Consider the following 15,409-nt stretch of genomic DNA (forward strand, 5'->3'; position numbering starts at 1 on the left):
TTTTGAAAACTTCAATTTAGATTTTGTGATTTCAAATTGTTGGCGAGAGATTGCAGAAGAAACTACTTCATTAGATAAATACGGATCAGATGACCAGTAATCTCTCTGTGATTTTCTGGGATTGAATGTAGAAAAAATAACTATTCCAATAAAAGTATCAAGATCTTTCAATTTCAGATCATAACCAATGTCTTTACACGCATCAATAATATATTTTTTCATTTCAATAGAAAAAAAGGTTTCAAACAATTGAAAAGGTTCGCTCCTACGTATTTTCTATTTTTGCGATTCGGACAATAATACTTTATCTTCACAAGAATCAGGGTGTAACTTTTCACCCTCAATCCAAGTGAATTCATGACCTTTTTCAAGTTTATCTTGTTTTTCAGAATAATTTGCACGAGCTTTATTGTAAGTGATATTGGGTATTTCATGTTCGCAATCTGAATCAAAATCGGAACCAGAATCATCGGAACCTGAATAGTCAGGATCCGGAATCAATACGTTGCGTTCTGAATCACTATCTGAAGAATCTGATTCATATTCAGAAGATCTTACACGTTTCCGCGACATAATGTATGAAATTAATGATTTCGTTTATTTATCACTCATCCGTATGTACAAAAATACGAAAGAAGAGAACAAAAAAAGATGAATATTCATGAATAAATGAGACCAAAAATTACGCTTATCTGCCGAAATGAAATGGAAATAAAGGATGAAATTTTTGTCGGAATCTATAAGTCTTAGAAAAAAAAATGAAAATAAGTTAGAATCATTCGTGCAATATTGTAAAATTTTTTCCGAGTTTTCGTAGACAGAACGTTTTTTTACCAATAGGTTTTCAAACATCGGCCGAAACGAATTTTTATTTTTTCAACTTATCAATTTTTTTCTCAAAATCTATGGACTTTAGAAAAAAATTCATAAGAACAAAAATGTCATAGAAGCACTCGAGAAACATCCTAAAATTTTTTCAGAATTTTTGGAGACATTTTTGAAAATTCCATTTCACAAGTTTCCCGGAAAATCAAAAATTGTCTCAAAAAATTCTGAAAAAATTTGAGAATGTTCCTCGAGCGATTCTAAGGCAATTTTGTTTTTATGAATTTTTTTCTAAAGACCATAGATTTCGAGAAAAAAGTTGATGAAGATTGGAAAAAAAAAATCGTTTTTTCCGCCATTTTGTAAAGAAGCGATGGTTCAAGGTCAACAAAAAAATTCCCTGTTAAACTTCAACTCCCATGATCACCTTTGATCACAGTCGCAAGGTGATATCTTCACCGTAACACTTCGAAAAAAAATCCTAAAAATTTTTTTTTTCGAAAATTTAGGTGTTTTTTATGTTTCAATCAAGCATATCTCTTTTCCTGTGAGTTTTATCATGATTCTGGCAACGGATTCTGAAAGAGCATGCAATTTTACATCAGAATATGTGTTTTCAAGAATTTTTTCAACGCCAATTACATAGGAAAAAATCACTTTGAAAACGTGCAAGAAATGTTGACATTTTGGACGTTAATGGGTTAAGGAAATAAACGTAAGTTCAGAATGTGCACATTTTTTGGAAGATGAAATAATGGATTCGAAACTAACAGTGGAACACGCAGAAATAATTAGACAAAATTGTTTATGTTTCTTACTAAAAGCAAGTAATGAAATCCGCAAAAGGTTTCCCCTATGTATTAAATTTTTAGAAAATTTAAATATTTAAAAGGAAAATACACCACTATTTTATGCTGATCAAGAAAAGAGTGGTGTTGAATTAGTACATATATGTCGTCAATTAGGTACTTTCGATGAACGTTCTATTGCGAAAGAATGGATATATATCTATCGCAAAAAAAATTCAGAAGCTAGAAGTTATTGGTCGAAATTACCCTTTGATGAAATGTGGACAGCAATATGTTCGGAGAAAGACAATAATAATGAATTGAAATGTTCACAATTGCCATCATTGTTATGTTTGGTGAGATCTCTTTCTCACTCAAATGCAGAAGCAGAGAGATGTTTTTCGATAATACCTGATTGCAAAACTAGCAAACAAAATAAAATTGGTGTTGATACATTAAATGCAATATGCGTTCTAAAATACGCACTTAGGTGTAGAAATGAAACAACTCTCACAATGAACGTGACAAAGGGTCACATTGATTTAATGAAAAGTAATAATTTATACTCCTCTACACCAGAAAAGAAAAAGAAAAAGATACATTTACAAGCTGTTTCAGATGTGCATAATGAAGAAATAGATGAGGATGAATATAACATATAAATAAGAATGAAATAAACTCTAAAGTCTGCTATGAGCGACTACTCTGCAAAGCCGAAATATGTAGAGTCTGCTTTGGGCGACTACTTTGCAGAGCAAAAATATATAAAGTCTGCTAAGAGCGACTACTCTGCAAAGCAGAAATATGTAGAGCCTGCTTTGAGCGACTACTTTGCAAAGCAAAAATAGATAAAGTCTGCTATGCGAGACTAACCTGCAAAGCTGAAATATGTAGATTCTGCTTTGAGCGACTAGTTTACAGAGCTAAAAGATGTATCATTCAAACAGGGGTTTTCAGTGGGTAAACATTCGTAATAACCGAATGGAGTCCCACATAACCCTATAAGTTCTCAGGGTATGCATTTTCCCCAAAACAAAAAAATTGCCCCGAAAATGTTAGGATTCTTCCATACAGGTTTGTCTGAAGGTGATTGGTAGGAGAGGAAGCAAGAGCAGAAACATCGTTCGAGGAATGAGTGCGGTGTAGGAGTTTCTCTACATTCGGAGCAATGAATAAATTGAAAGATAATTTATCCTCTGTTACTCGCGAAATCAGTTTAATGAAATGAAGTTTTTAATTCTTCGATTTATTTCAGAGATCAGCTGTTCGACTTGGCCTTTATTGTCTGGATTCAACGGCCCTTAATTTTTGCTTCAGGTAATAAACTCTGCGTGTTTATCACGCTGTTCTTTTCCCGCGCACTAAGCAGCGATCTGTCTCTCGCACGCTGTTTGGATTAGCTCTTCCTTGCACAGAGAGAAGAGTCTTTCCATATTATGTATAATTATTACATATATATAAAAATAAGTATATATGTAATCCTTTAAATACTGCATATATCTAGACAGTCATAAAAACGCTATGTTTTGATTAATTGCTTCCTATATGTCGCTCGTGTATATATACAATGACCGGCAGAAATGGTGTCCCTTGATGCGTTTAGGAACCGCATTTTAGGATCCATCACTGTATACTCTATTCTGCTAGGCGGAGATAGGGGAATGGAACGCGATAACTATAGTAGTTAGTTTATCTCACTCTAAATGCGTGAGTGCGAGAGAGAGAGCTTTATACGGCATAGCAGGGCAAGCCAGGCGTCCCGAGGCTTATTTCTATCTGTGCCATTGCCTATGGCTATCTCTCTCGCCCGGTAAGAATCATTCGTCCGTCCTTGTTTAGATCAGTTCTACGCCAATGGATACTCTCTAAAGAAGATTTTCTCAGGCGACACCATTGAAGACTGCGATTACAGCGGGGATTTTAAAATACTGTGCACCTGTCACTGTCAAACGTCAGTATGAAAGATTATTGTCGCTTACAGCGTTTGGTGCAATTAACATTATAAGTCTGGATTATTATGTGATATTCTGTAATGCACATATATATATATATACATATGTTAATTTACTTTTAATTTTTTAAACCAATAAGTTATTGGCATTATAGAAGAAACTCATTTAAATATAAGAATATACTGGTTTCCACTTATGTAACTTTTCTTGTAAATATAACATAATTTTAAATAATAAAATTCACTCGTTTATGAATCAGACTAAGAAGAGTTATTTCTTTTAAATTTTAACATGTATAAAATAATATCCTAAACGCGCACACTTAACTAATTATTATTAGAGAAATATTTTTATAATCGTTACACATTGATAATAATATATCTCAATATCCTTCAGTTTAAAATATCATTTACATTGAAGAAATCTTGATCAATGGTCATGAAGAGTTCGTGGCTCAATGGCTAGGTCGCTTGCCTCGAAGATTAGTTAAAGCGCTTTTGTCGGTGGTTCGAATCCCGCGGAAGATATTTTTTTTTTTTCGTTTTAAAAGCATTACTATCTTTTTTTTGTTAATTATTTGGAAGCATTGCTACTGCTTCCAAACATATTTTGAAAAGTTTATTTTGCCCTGAAAAGGGCAGTTAGTCAGACACGGCTACCACCGACAAAAGCGCTCTAACTAATCTTCGAGGCAAGCGACCTAGCCACTGAGCCACGAACTCTTCATGACCATTGATCAAGATTTCTTCAATGTAAATGATATTTTAAACTGAAGGATATTGAGATATATTATTATCAATGTGTAACGATTATAAAAATATTTCTCTAATAATAATTAGTTAAGTGTGCGCGTTTAGGATATTATTCTATACATGTTAAAATTTAAAAGAAATAACTCTTCTTAGTCTGATTAATAAACGAGTGAATTTTATTAATTAAAATTATGTTATATTTACAAGAAAAGTTACATAAGTGGAAACCAGTATATTCTTATATTTAAATGAGTTTCTTCTATAATGCCAATAACTTATTGGTTTAAAAAATTAAAAGTAAATTAACATATGTATATATATATGTGCATTACAGAATATCACATAATAATCCAGACTTATAATGTTAATTGCACCAAACGCTGTAAGCGACAATAATCTTTCATACTGACGTTTGACAGTGACAGGTGCACAGTATTTTAAAATCCCCGCTGTAATCGCAGTCTTCAATGGTGTCGCCTGAGAAAATCTTCTTTAGAGAGTATCCATTGGCGTAGAACTGACCTAAACAAGGACGGACGAATGATTCTTACCAAGCGAGAGAGATAGCCATAGGCAATGGCACAGATAGAAATAAGCCTCGGGACGCCTGGCTTGCCCTGCTATGCCGTATAAAGCTCTCTCTCTCTCGCACTCACGCATTTAGAGCGAGATAAACTAACTACTATAGTTATCGCGTTCCATTCCCCTATCTCCGCCTAGCAGAATAGAGTATACAGTGAAGGATCCTAAAATGCGGTTCCTAAACGCATCAAGGGACGCCATTTCTGCCGGTCATTGTACTTGCCGTCGAGACACTACCGTGTCTCTTGATTAATTAAAACAATTATTTACTTTTATTTTCTACTTTCTTACGAAACGTTATAAGATCGCACAAAAAACAAGCTTTGCTTGTAAAAAATGGCGGCAAGTACATTAATCGTTTGGTGTAAATAATATAATAAAATAAAATATTCGAATTAAAAAAATGAGCGAAATCCAAATGTTATGCAAGTATATATTTTTACTGTAGCAAAAGTTAAAATTTCTAATAAATAATAGTAATACAACAAAGTTACTTTCCGGGCCCGTTGTATGCAACGGCATTAAATAGCCACATTTTGAAATTACGAGAAGCAACGCTTGTGTTGTAAGATAGCTAATTAGGTACGCACTTTATGGGCCCATGAAGTAACTTTGTTGTATTACTATTTTTTTTTAGAAATTTTAACTTTTGCTACAGTAAAAATATATACTTGCCTAACATTTGGATTTCGCTCATTTTTTTAATTCGAATATTTTATTTTATTATATTATTTATGCTAGACGATTAATGTACTTGCCGCCTTTTTTTACAAGCGAAGCTTGTTTTTGTGGGATAAATACATTACAGAAAATAATATTTCTAAGGTAAGAATTGTTTTGGTAATAAACGCATGTGCTTTCCCCTAAAGGAAGAAGGAAAACAAAGACGACTGAGAAAGAGAGAGAGAGAGAGGTCCGATAGCCGCTCCATATCGCACTCATAATATACTAAAGCTACGAGCGTTGATTATTTTTCTTCGTTCTTGGCTATTAGAAAAGCTTTTGAAAACAATTCAACATATAATTATTTTTCAATTTTTGTTCCATTATGACAGAATAATAATGAATAAAGTTACCAGAGTTGATCGTTTATTTATACGGTATTTCAAGTCCTTAAGAAGACTTTCTGTTTATAAGACATCGAAGAGGCCTAGTGGGCAGTGGCTCCGGCGGTAAGGTAATCACGTGGCGATTGGTGGATCCGGTTTCGATCCCTGCTCAGTACTTTTTTTTTAAGATTAAATTTTTTTTAATGGCCATGGACTTACTAAAATCCATAGTAAATTAAAGAAATGCAAACTTTACGGGAATAAGCGAAATATAACGATGAAATTGTATTTAAAGTAATTATTACATATCACATGCGCATTTCCTAAATTTATTATTGATTATAATAACTCAATACTTATAAATAATTATGCTGAAAAACATGTATAAAGGCATTGGGCTGCAAATGTAAATAACATTGAATATTCGTAGATTTTCGGCAAAGCGAAGCGGAAAGATTTTGCCTCGGATCTTCTGCTAGACGCTAACCGTGAGAAAGACGGAGAGGTCCGAGAAAGTATCTCCGCTCTCTCTTGAATCCGAGGATAGCCGAGAACGAGCGAAGCCAGAGTCGACACGTGTACGGACGCTTCTACTTGTGTCCGTGACCATCGAGCATCTGTAGAAGCTGGGATGGCTCACGCAAACGAGCCTGCATTTGTGGTTGTAGTGGAGAGGGAAATTCTGCAGACCGACGCACTGTAGGCCGATACTGGGATTTATGGGACATAGAAATTTGCAATTAAATAAATTCGCTAAATGTGACTAGAATTGTGAAATAATTATTAGCGGTAATAGGTGTAACTTTAATATCGTATGTATGTTTATTATTTAATACAGTTTAAAAAAATGACTCATTTTTACATAAATATAAGTTAACAATTCAACATATCTCGAAAGTCTTGAACAACCCTGCTTTATAATGTTTCTTAAACTAGACTACAAACAATTTATGAATAAAATATATTAGGTTCTGATGCCAATAAGTGCCCGTTTTTCTTAAATTGGTGACAAATATTAAAACACAATTAACACAACTTATGTATGTGAAATATGTTATGCGTCGCGTAAGTAGATAACGTATATTCTCGCTAGCGCGCCGTATGTATTCAGACACAATCTACGTGTCCCAGCACGGTGCGAGCAACTAAATAAAACTCTATACCATCTAAACCAAACACTTGATCAACATAAAAAAATATGCATCTTTTTCGTTATTTAATAACGAAGATATCGATATATGTAAAAATGTGGAACCGCCCAAGGAACTTGCCGAAAAAAATTATTAAATCTTAGAATGCGCGTCATTTCTTCAGATTTCTCTACGTTCTGGCTAAGTCTCACCCCGTAGATATCTCCAGGAAACTCCTCAGCCAATTTGAACCTTATGTATCTTTTTCGTTATTTCATAACGAAGAGAAGCATATAAGTTAAAAAATGGAACCGCTTAGGGAAACAGCTGAAAAAAATTATAGAAGCCTCTAATGCACGACCGTTTTGCAGATTTCTCTACGTTTTGGCTAAGTTTTATTCCGCTGCTAACCACAGGAAATTCCTCAGCTAATTTAAACCTTATGTATCTTTTTCCTTATAAAATAACGAAGAAGATACATAAGGTTTAAATTGGCTGAGGAATTTCCTGTGGTTAGCAGCGGAATAAAACTTAGCCAAAACGTAGAGAAATCTGCAAAACGGTCGTGCATTAGAGGCTTCTATAATTTTTTTCAGCTGTTTCCCTAAACGGTTCCATTTTTTAACTTATATGCTTCTCTTCGTTATGAAATAACGATGAAGATGCATATTTTTTTATGTTTATTAAGTGTTTGGTCTAGATAGTATAGAGTTTTATTTAGTTTCTCGCACCGTGCTGGGACACGTACAGTGTGTCTGACTACATACGGCGCGCTAGCGAGAATATACGTTTTCTACTTACGCGACGCATAACATGGTATGTGTACAGTTATGACAATAATGCTCGCATCGGCCGCTAGCAATCGGCCGCTAGCTTCAGCTTCGTATGTCTTAACTTATTTTTTAATAAATGTAAGAAAAACGGGCACTTATTGGCATCAGAACCTAATATATTTTGTTCATAAATTGTTTGTAGTCTAGTTTAAGAAATATAAAGCAGGATCGTTCAAGACTTTCGAGATATGTTGAATTGTTAAATTATATTTATGTAAAAATGAGTCATTTTTTTAACGTGTACTAAATAATAAACATACATATGATACTAAAGTTACCCTTATTACCGTTAATAATTATCTCATAATTCTAGTCACATTTAGCGAACTTATTTAATTACAAATTTCTATGTCCCATAAATCCCTGTATCGGCCCACTGTGCGACAGTCTACTTTCTGGCAACACTGGTCTGGAATTGGTAAGGCAACACTATACTTCGTAAATAAGTCTTGAAACGTCAGCGCATACTTATTTCCACGTGGTGTTGGAGTGTAGGGTCCAATAATATGTCGAGTGCTACTTTTTCAAAAGGTTCTAACGGTGTATCCGTAATAACCATTGGGGCCCTTTTTACCCCCCCCCCCCCCCCTGCCTTGTTCCTTTGACATTTATCGCATCTTGCAATGTACTCTTGTATGTTTTTTTTCATGTTGGGCCAACTATATCTGAGTTTAATCCTATTCAAGGTTCTATGTATTCCTTCATGACCTCCAAAGGGTGTGTCGTGGTACTCATAGAGTATGTGAGCTATTTTTTCAGCGAAAGTATATTTCTTTATTTTCTGTTACTTCTGGATCGCTTTCTTCTAACCTTGGCGAATCAGTTGTGTCGGCGTCAACTTTCGGGGTCTCCGGTTCTGGGTCGACGTTCGGCGTTGTTGGCAATGTGTCGATATCAGCAGTCGTCTCTTTTTTGCTGGTTTTTTGTTTCTCCGGTATCATCTTAGGATCTGCTATTGGAGATTTTGTCTCATTACTTGTTAACGAATTTGAGAGTATCCTTTTCGCTGTGGCCCTTGTGACAACATGTATTCTACTGAGAGCATCTGCATTGGTATTTTGTTTCCTGGCTTATACTTTATTTCATAATCGTATTCTTGAAGCTTCAGTCTCTACCTCATGGGTCTGGATCCTGGGTTTTGGATATTAAATAGCCAAGTCGAAGGTTGATGATCAGTTACTATAGTAAATTTTGTTCCATATAAATAGGGTCTATAATTTTGAACTGCCCAAACTATGGCTGCTGGTTTTTTTCAGTTGCAGTATGGTTTATTTCTGCTTTATTTAGAGTTCTACTGGCATATGCTACCGGCAGCTCTTCTCCCAGAATTCCTTGTGACAATAGAGCTCCTACTACTAACTCAGATGCATCCGTTGTTAAAATATAAAGTTTCTTAAAATTTGGGTATTGTAGTATTGGTGCACTTATGGGTTTTCTTTTTAATGTTTTGAAAGCTGCTTCTTTCGCCGTAGTTCAATGGAACTTTTTCCCTTTCTTCAAGAGATCTGTTAAAGGTTTAGCTAGGTCAGCGAATTGGTTTATAAATCGTCTATAATAGCCTGCTAAACCTAAAAATGATTGGATGTCTATCACATTTTCTGGTGGTAGATATTTTTGCACTGCTATTATTTTACTCGGATCAGGGTAAATACCTTTGTCCGATATTATGTGTCATAGATAGCATGTTTTTTTTTCGTAAAAAACGACACTTTTTAGGTTGTAATTTCAATGTGTTTTCCCTTAAATGAGTAAATACTTCTTTTAGCCTTTTATTATGCTCCGTTAAGGTTGGTGCATGGATTACCATGTCGTCTAGAAACACATAGCACTTAATTCCATGTAGGTCTGATAACACTGAGTTCATTATACGTTGGAATGTTGCGGGTACATTTTTTAATCCGAATGGCATACGGTTATATTCGTAATGCCCTATTGGCATAGAGAATGCTGATTTTTTTTTGTCCCTCTTTGCCATTTCTATCTGGTAAAAGCCTGACGCCAAGTCTAAAGTCGTAAAGTATTTCGGATAAACTAATTGGTCTAATATTTTGGTGATGCTGGATAGAAGAAACGCATCTGCAACTGTTACTTTGTTTAACTTACGGAAGTCTACGACTATGCGCATTTTTACATTTCCTTGAGCATCAGGTTTCTTGGGGATTACCATGAGTGGCGCATTCCATTGACTTATGCTTGTGTGTACTAAGCCTTCTTCATCCATTTGATTTATTTGTTTATCAATTTCATTTTTATGCTTTTCTAGCAGACGATATAGTTTTTTGAAAATGGGAGTGATACCTTCCTTTAGTGTAAGTGTGTGCTTAACTGCTTTCGTTGTTAAAAGACGATCCCCCTCTAATTGGAATATGTCACTATAACTTTTACAAATCATATGTAGTTTTCGTGTTTCTTTTTGATTAAGATGGGTTACACCTATGAGTTTTATTAATTTATCTACTCTTTCCTCATTGTAATTATTTATGTGATAAATTGCTGAGGGTTGAGAGTGCTCAATATTTTTTTCGGGTGGGTCGGGAATTCTTTCTAGTTCCACTATAGGGGTATTTATTTCTTGTTCAATTTCAGTAACATTGATTATGCTGACGCAGCAGGTAGACTCGGACGGCCTGGTGACATAGTTTCCCATGTACACGTCTGGTCTTATTTCTCAAGCTGCCGCTGGTCCATCACTCTTGCTGTGTGTTATTGCCGCTACTAATGTTTCAGTTTTTGGTTTCAGGGTCACTATCCGGGGGGCTGAGTAATGTATTTACCAGGTGTGTCCTAGCATTGTTATAGAATGGTCTCCGTTTACCGTATAAACCGTTTTCTCCTAGAAATCTACATCTAATATTCCATCTGCGATTAATGGAAATGAACTGGATATTACCTGGAATGGGTGTAAAATTGTCTTTTCCTACTCTTACATGTAGTTCGACAAGTCCGGCAGTAGTGAATGGATAATTGCCTAATCCTGTAACGGTATTTTCCTTTTGTTTGATCATGGTGCTTCCTTAGAGAATTCCTGATTTTGTAATAGAGATATTAGCTCCGGTGTCGAAAAGTAACATGGCTTATGCTTTTTAAATTCATCAGCCTATATTTTATCTAAATTTTTGTGTGAAGAATTTTGCAGAACGTTTAGTCTTGTAGGGTCAAGTCGTACTCGCTATTCCTCCTGCGACTGCGTGGCATTAGTAGGCTGAGTTGATTCCCTTTGTTTTTTTCTTTCTACGGTTCGGCACTCTTGGACTGTGTGTCCTGGTTTTTTGCAATTATTACATATGACAGATACTTTGTTTATATCGAGGCCTGTCTTCTTGTCTTGAGGTTTTTTCGCTTTGGTTAAGAGTGTATAGCAATTTTTTGCGAGATGTCCTTTTCTATCGTACCTTTCATAATGTAAAATATCATTTTTCTTGTTGCTACTTGAATTGGAACCTTGTTGGTTTCCTTTTCTATGTTGATTTTGCTCATGGTAAGATGGATAGGTGCTGTAGTAGTGTAGCTATGCGGTTCCGATTACTGGGAGTGGGGGAAGCTTTTGTGTGGTGTGCAAGGGGGATGGGAGGGGTTAAAGCTCTCTTAGCATGGCAGTGGTGGGAATGAGAAAGGAAAGGGTCTTAAAGCGGGGTCGAGTTAGGTTGGGGAGGGAGGGAGGGAGGGGGTATTTTTCACCCTAAGGTACCGTTGGTTAGTTATCCTACGTAGACCTAAGTTATCCTACGGGGCCCTATTTGAGGGAAGGTTTTATCACTCTTCGAAGTCGATGGTTAGTTACCTTACGTAGCCTAACTATTTCTGACTTTGCTAGGTGGCTACACTGATAAATTAGCTTGAGTTAATTGCTAGTTCCAGCTCTCACCGCTAGGTGGCTACCGCAATCTCCTTTTCTCGCTAGTTAAATTGTAGATAGCTATTGTGATAAGTTGCTGATATCGTGTGAGGAATTAACATTCTATTGAGAAAGGAATTATAACTTTGCATGGTTTTAACTAAACCAATGCAGAAGATCACAAAATATCCGTTGCTATTTGGCAAAATGAGTCAATTTTAATAGTCTCCCTATTAATTTGGGGAGAATAATAATTTAATATCAATTTCAGGAATATTAACATTGTTGCTAAGACAACTTACTAAGTCCTAGCTCTTACTATACCTAACCACCTAGGTCAGGTTCGCCATTTTATTGGACCTTACAGCTGCTCCCTTATAGTAGGTTTTACCCACATCATTTTTGTTTAATCTTAATTATAAAAGGAATGGTGAAAAATGAATAAAGAGTATCAAATTAATAATGAAAAACGTATAATTAAATGAATATACAAAGATTGAAAAAGCTTATAATTAATCGGATATACAAATATATAATAATGAAGCAAATATATAAAATGAAATGTTTTACAATTAAAGTTATAATTAAACAAATATATATAAAATTTATATAAAGGATAGAAACTTATATCAATATATATTTTATTCCATCATCTGAAATAGTGAAATTAAGTTAATATTTTCCAAATTGCAAGCTTAACACTTGATACTCATATCTATTTGTTGCTGTACCCATCGTGTGAAAACATTGACCTCTTGATACACACAATGCATAGGCTTTTTTAAATGATCGGTAAACATTTTTACGTGTAGTTTACATGAAGTGTTATCTGGCTGAATATGACTTATTAAATTGTCAAATTTCGGACAGCCGAAATTTTCAAAGTTGGTATTTGGGATATCCAGATAATTTAGTAAATCACGTTCTATATGCCCACCTTCATACGCCACGATTGGAGATTCGCAATCATATACACTATTATTAACAAATCTGTGTACATCCCCCTGGGCGAACTTCTCATATACCGTGTTGCCATATCTTATTCCATGCATATTTTTGGAAACATAACTGACACTTTTTCTATCTGAAATTCTCAGACTTCTAAAGGAATCACGGGTGCAAAAAGCTGCATAATATGTTTTCTCAGAAATTAAATTTTTAATCGCAATTTCCTTATAAATAAATTTCTTATTCACCATAAACTCATCGATAACAATGATATGTGTGATATGTTGAAGATTAACCATTTTTAAGTCATATACTTGTAAAAGTGAAGAATATAGTTATATTGAACTGTTTTCAGCGGAGTACGCGTTAAAGCAATACTGATGCCTGTCCTACGATTTCTTCGAGCTTTTAAGCACTGTCAGGGAGGTGTCAACAAATTTTTTTAATCTACGGTAGGAAGATACCTACACTACACTCTTAGAAGAACTGAAAAGTCATTGGCTCCAAGAGAGAGAGAATACTTTCATCCCTATGTTACATGTAGTGGGCGGTAATTCTAAGATGCTTTAAGGGTTGACAAAACTCTTGACCTACAGTGGGGAAATGACTGACCTGCAACTCTTGGAGGAACGGAAACATCATTGGTCCTCAAGAGAATATTTATGACCTATACTACGTATAGTGGGAGATAGTTTTGGCCTATGGTAAGGATAGTAGGAGGGATGAAGAACAATTAGCTTGAAGAGTGGGAGAAATTTTCGTAAAACATACATATTTAAATAGAATTATTTTAGTGTAAAAAACGTAGACATAATGGCACCAACGTTCGTTGATTTTCAAGGATTCCGTTTGACGGATAAGTCATTTATAATCAAAGAATTTGCTGTTATACAAGAACAAAAAGTGTTCCATATTTTATTTTCGCCGTCATATTCATATGCGTGGCTAAGTGAAGAGGAGCGAAAGCGAACAGAGTAAGTATATGAAGAAAAAATGTATATATTATTTTCATTTAATATAATGTTTCTTTTTAGCTGCTTCTTTCTAAATCATCACGGCTTAAGTTGGACGGATGGCTACTCACCCTACTATAAATATATAGATATTATAAGGAAGCATATTTATGATGATGAGGATGAGATTTTTGTGAAAGGGATTGAAAATACAAATTGGCTAAGAGATATTTGTAATTTAGAAATAACAAATGTAGATGATTTTATGTTGGTGGATTTTGATTTAGAAGATAGCATGCATAATTCACATCTTCCAGCATGTTTTAATCATGAAGGTGTGTGTGCCTTAAAAATTGTATATTATATTAAACATATGTATAACCAAAAATCTGAAATATATATATAACTGAAAAACGCTTGCAGCTATTTTCTAACACGTCGTTACCTGTCCTCACTGTTCTCTTACCCCCTGAATTATTTCAGAGATCCTTTATCTGAAGAGCTCAGTTTCCCACCCACTTTTCCTCAGTTCCTGATTAGTCCTCTTGAAGAAAAGAACAAAAGATGTCTCTACGAAATAGAGTTTTGAAAACTCAAGAAAAATATCGCGAGTGGGTACGCGAGTGTTGTGAATATATTCATAAACTCAGAATCTCTAATCGCAATGCACCTATAGGCACGCTGCAGAAAATTGTTGCAGAAATTGCACAAATACAGTTTCTTCTACTTAGAGCAGCTAAGGACAAGAGTTATTGTTTGAATCATGCTCTCAAGAATCCTGATTTAGGAAATGAGCATAATTATCATGAGTGGGTAAGCAAGTGTCGTGATTATATTCGAAGTTTAAGAGATGCTAATAGATCTGCAGCTACCGATACAGTACAGAAAAATCTGATTGTAATAACAATTACCCAACGTTTACTTCTGCATTCAGCAAAAAACAAGAAATCAATTGGAACCAGAATGCTTATTTGGAAAGATCTCGAGTCTTCATTTAAATCCCGAATATGTAGCGGAGTGGTTGTAAATTATAATTATATAGAGCCACGTGATTTTCTAACAGGTGCAAAAGACTTAGTACAGACCTACACAGAAAAATTACTGAATAACGAGAACGCAGTTAAGATAAATTGCATCTTTGACGGACATATTATTTGTAAAGAGATTAGTGACATTAAACATATCTCAACCCGCAATGCGGTCTTATACAAAACTAATAGTTTTAGTGATTGGTACAATACAAATATAATAGACAAAATTCTAAAAGAATTGAGTGAGTTTCAAGAGCGTGATAGTGGATGGGCGTTGGAAAAAATTCTGAATTTAATTATAAATATAAATTATTATAACCCGCTTAATATAAGTTGTGCAATCCAACTTCCAGAATCTATTAAGAATAAACACACAGGCTATGATAAACATACACAGTGATGACATTACATGTTTTGCATGAGCTGTAATGGCTGCACTCTATCTTGCAAAACATAATACTCATCCACAACGAAAATCTTCATATCCTTATTTTACAACTGTTTTCAACGTTAGAAGTATAACGTTTCCGACTACATTAAAACAGATTCCGAAATTTGAGGAAGATAATGATGTCTCTATTAATATTTTTACTATGGTGAAAGAAACTGAGAGGAATGAGAAAACAATCATAGCACCTCTACAGTTAACAAAATGCAAGAGGACCAGACACGTTAATCTTCTTCTTCTGGAGCATCAAGAAGCAGCGGCACATTTTGTATGCATCAGGAAC

At 34.8% G+C, this 15,409-nt stretch overlaps 1 protein-coding gene and 1 long non-coding RNA gene across 2 annotated transcripts in view; both read left to right on the forward strand.

The window, feature by feature from the left end:
- The window catches only part of LOC136774074 (uncharacterized protein KIAA0930 homolog), a 449,327-nt gene that overhangs the window by 107,645 nt on the left and 326,273 nt on the right, over positions 1-15,409 (forward strand). The gene's annotated exons all lie outside the window — the stretch shown is intronic.
- Positions 8,274-14,004, forward strand: LOC136774086 (uncharacterized). Its single transcript, XR_010822717.1, has 4 exons — positions 8,274-8,329; positions 13,050-13,398; positions 13,489-13,668; positions 13,729-14,004. It is a non-coding gene; the product is annotated as an uncharacterized lncRNA (long non-coding RNA).

Source organism: Prorops nasuta, unplaced genomic scaffold (genome assembly GCF_024137725.1).
Source record: "Prorops nasuta isolate Cenicafe-Biocafe unplaced genomic scaffold, Cenicafe_Pnas_1.2 PNAS00001, whole genome shotgun sequence".
NCBI lineage: Eukaryota > Metazoa > Arthropoda > Insecta > Hymenoptera > Bethylidae > Prorops > Prorops nasuta.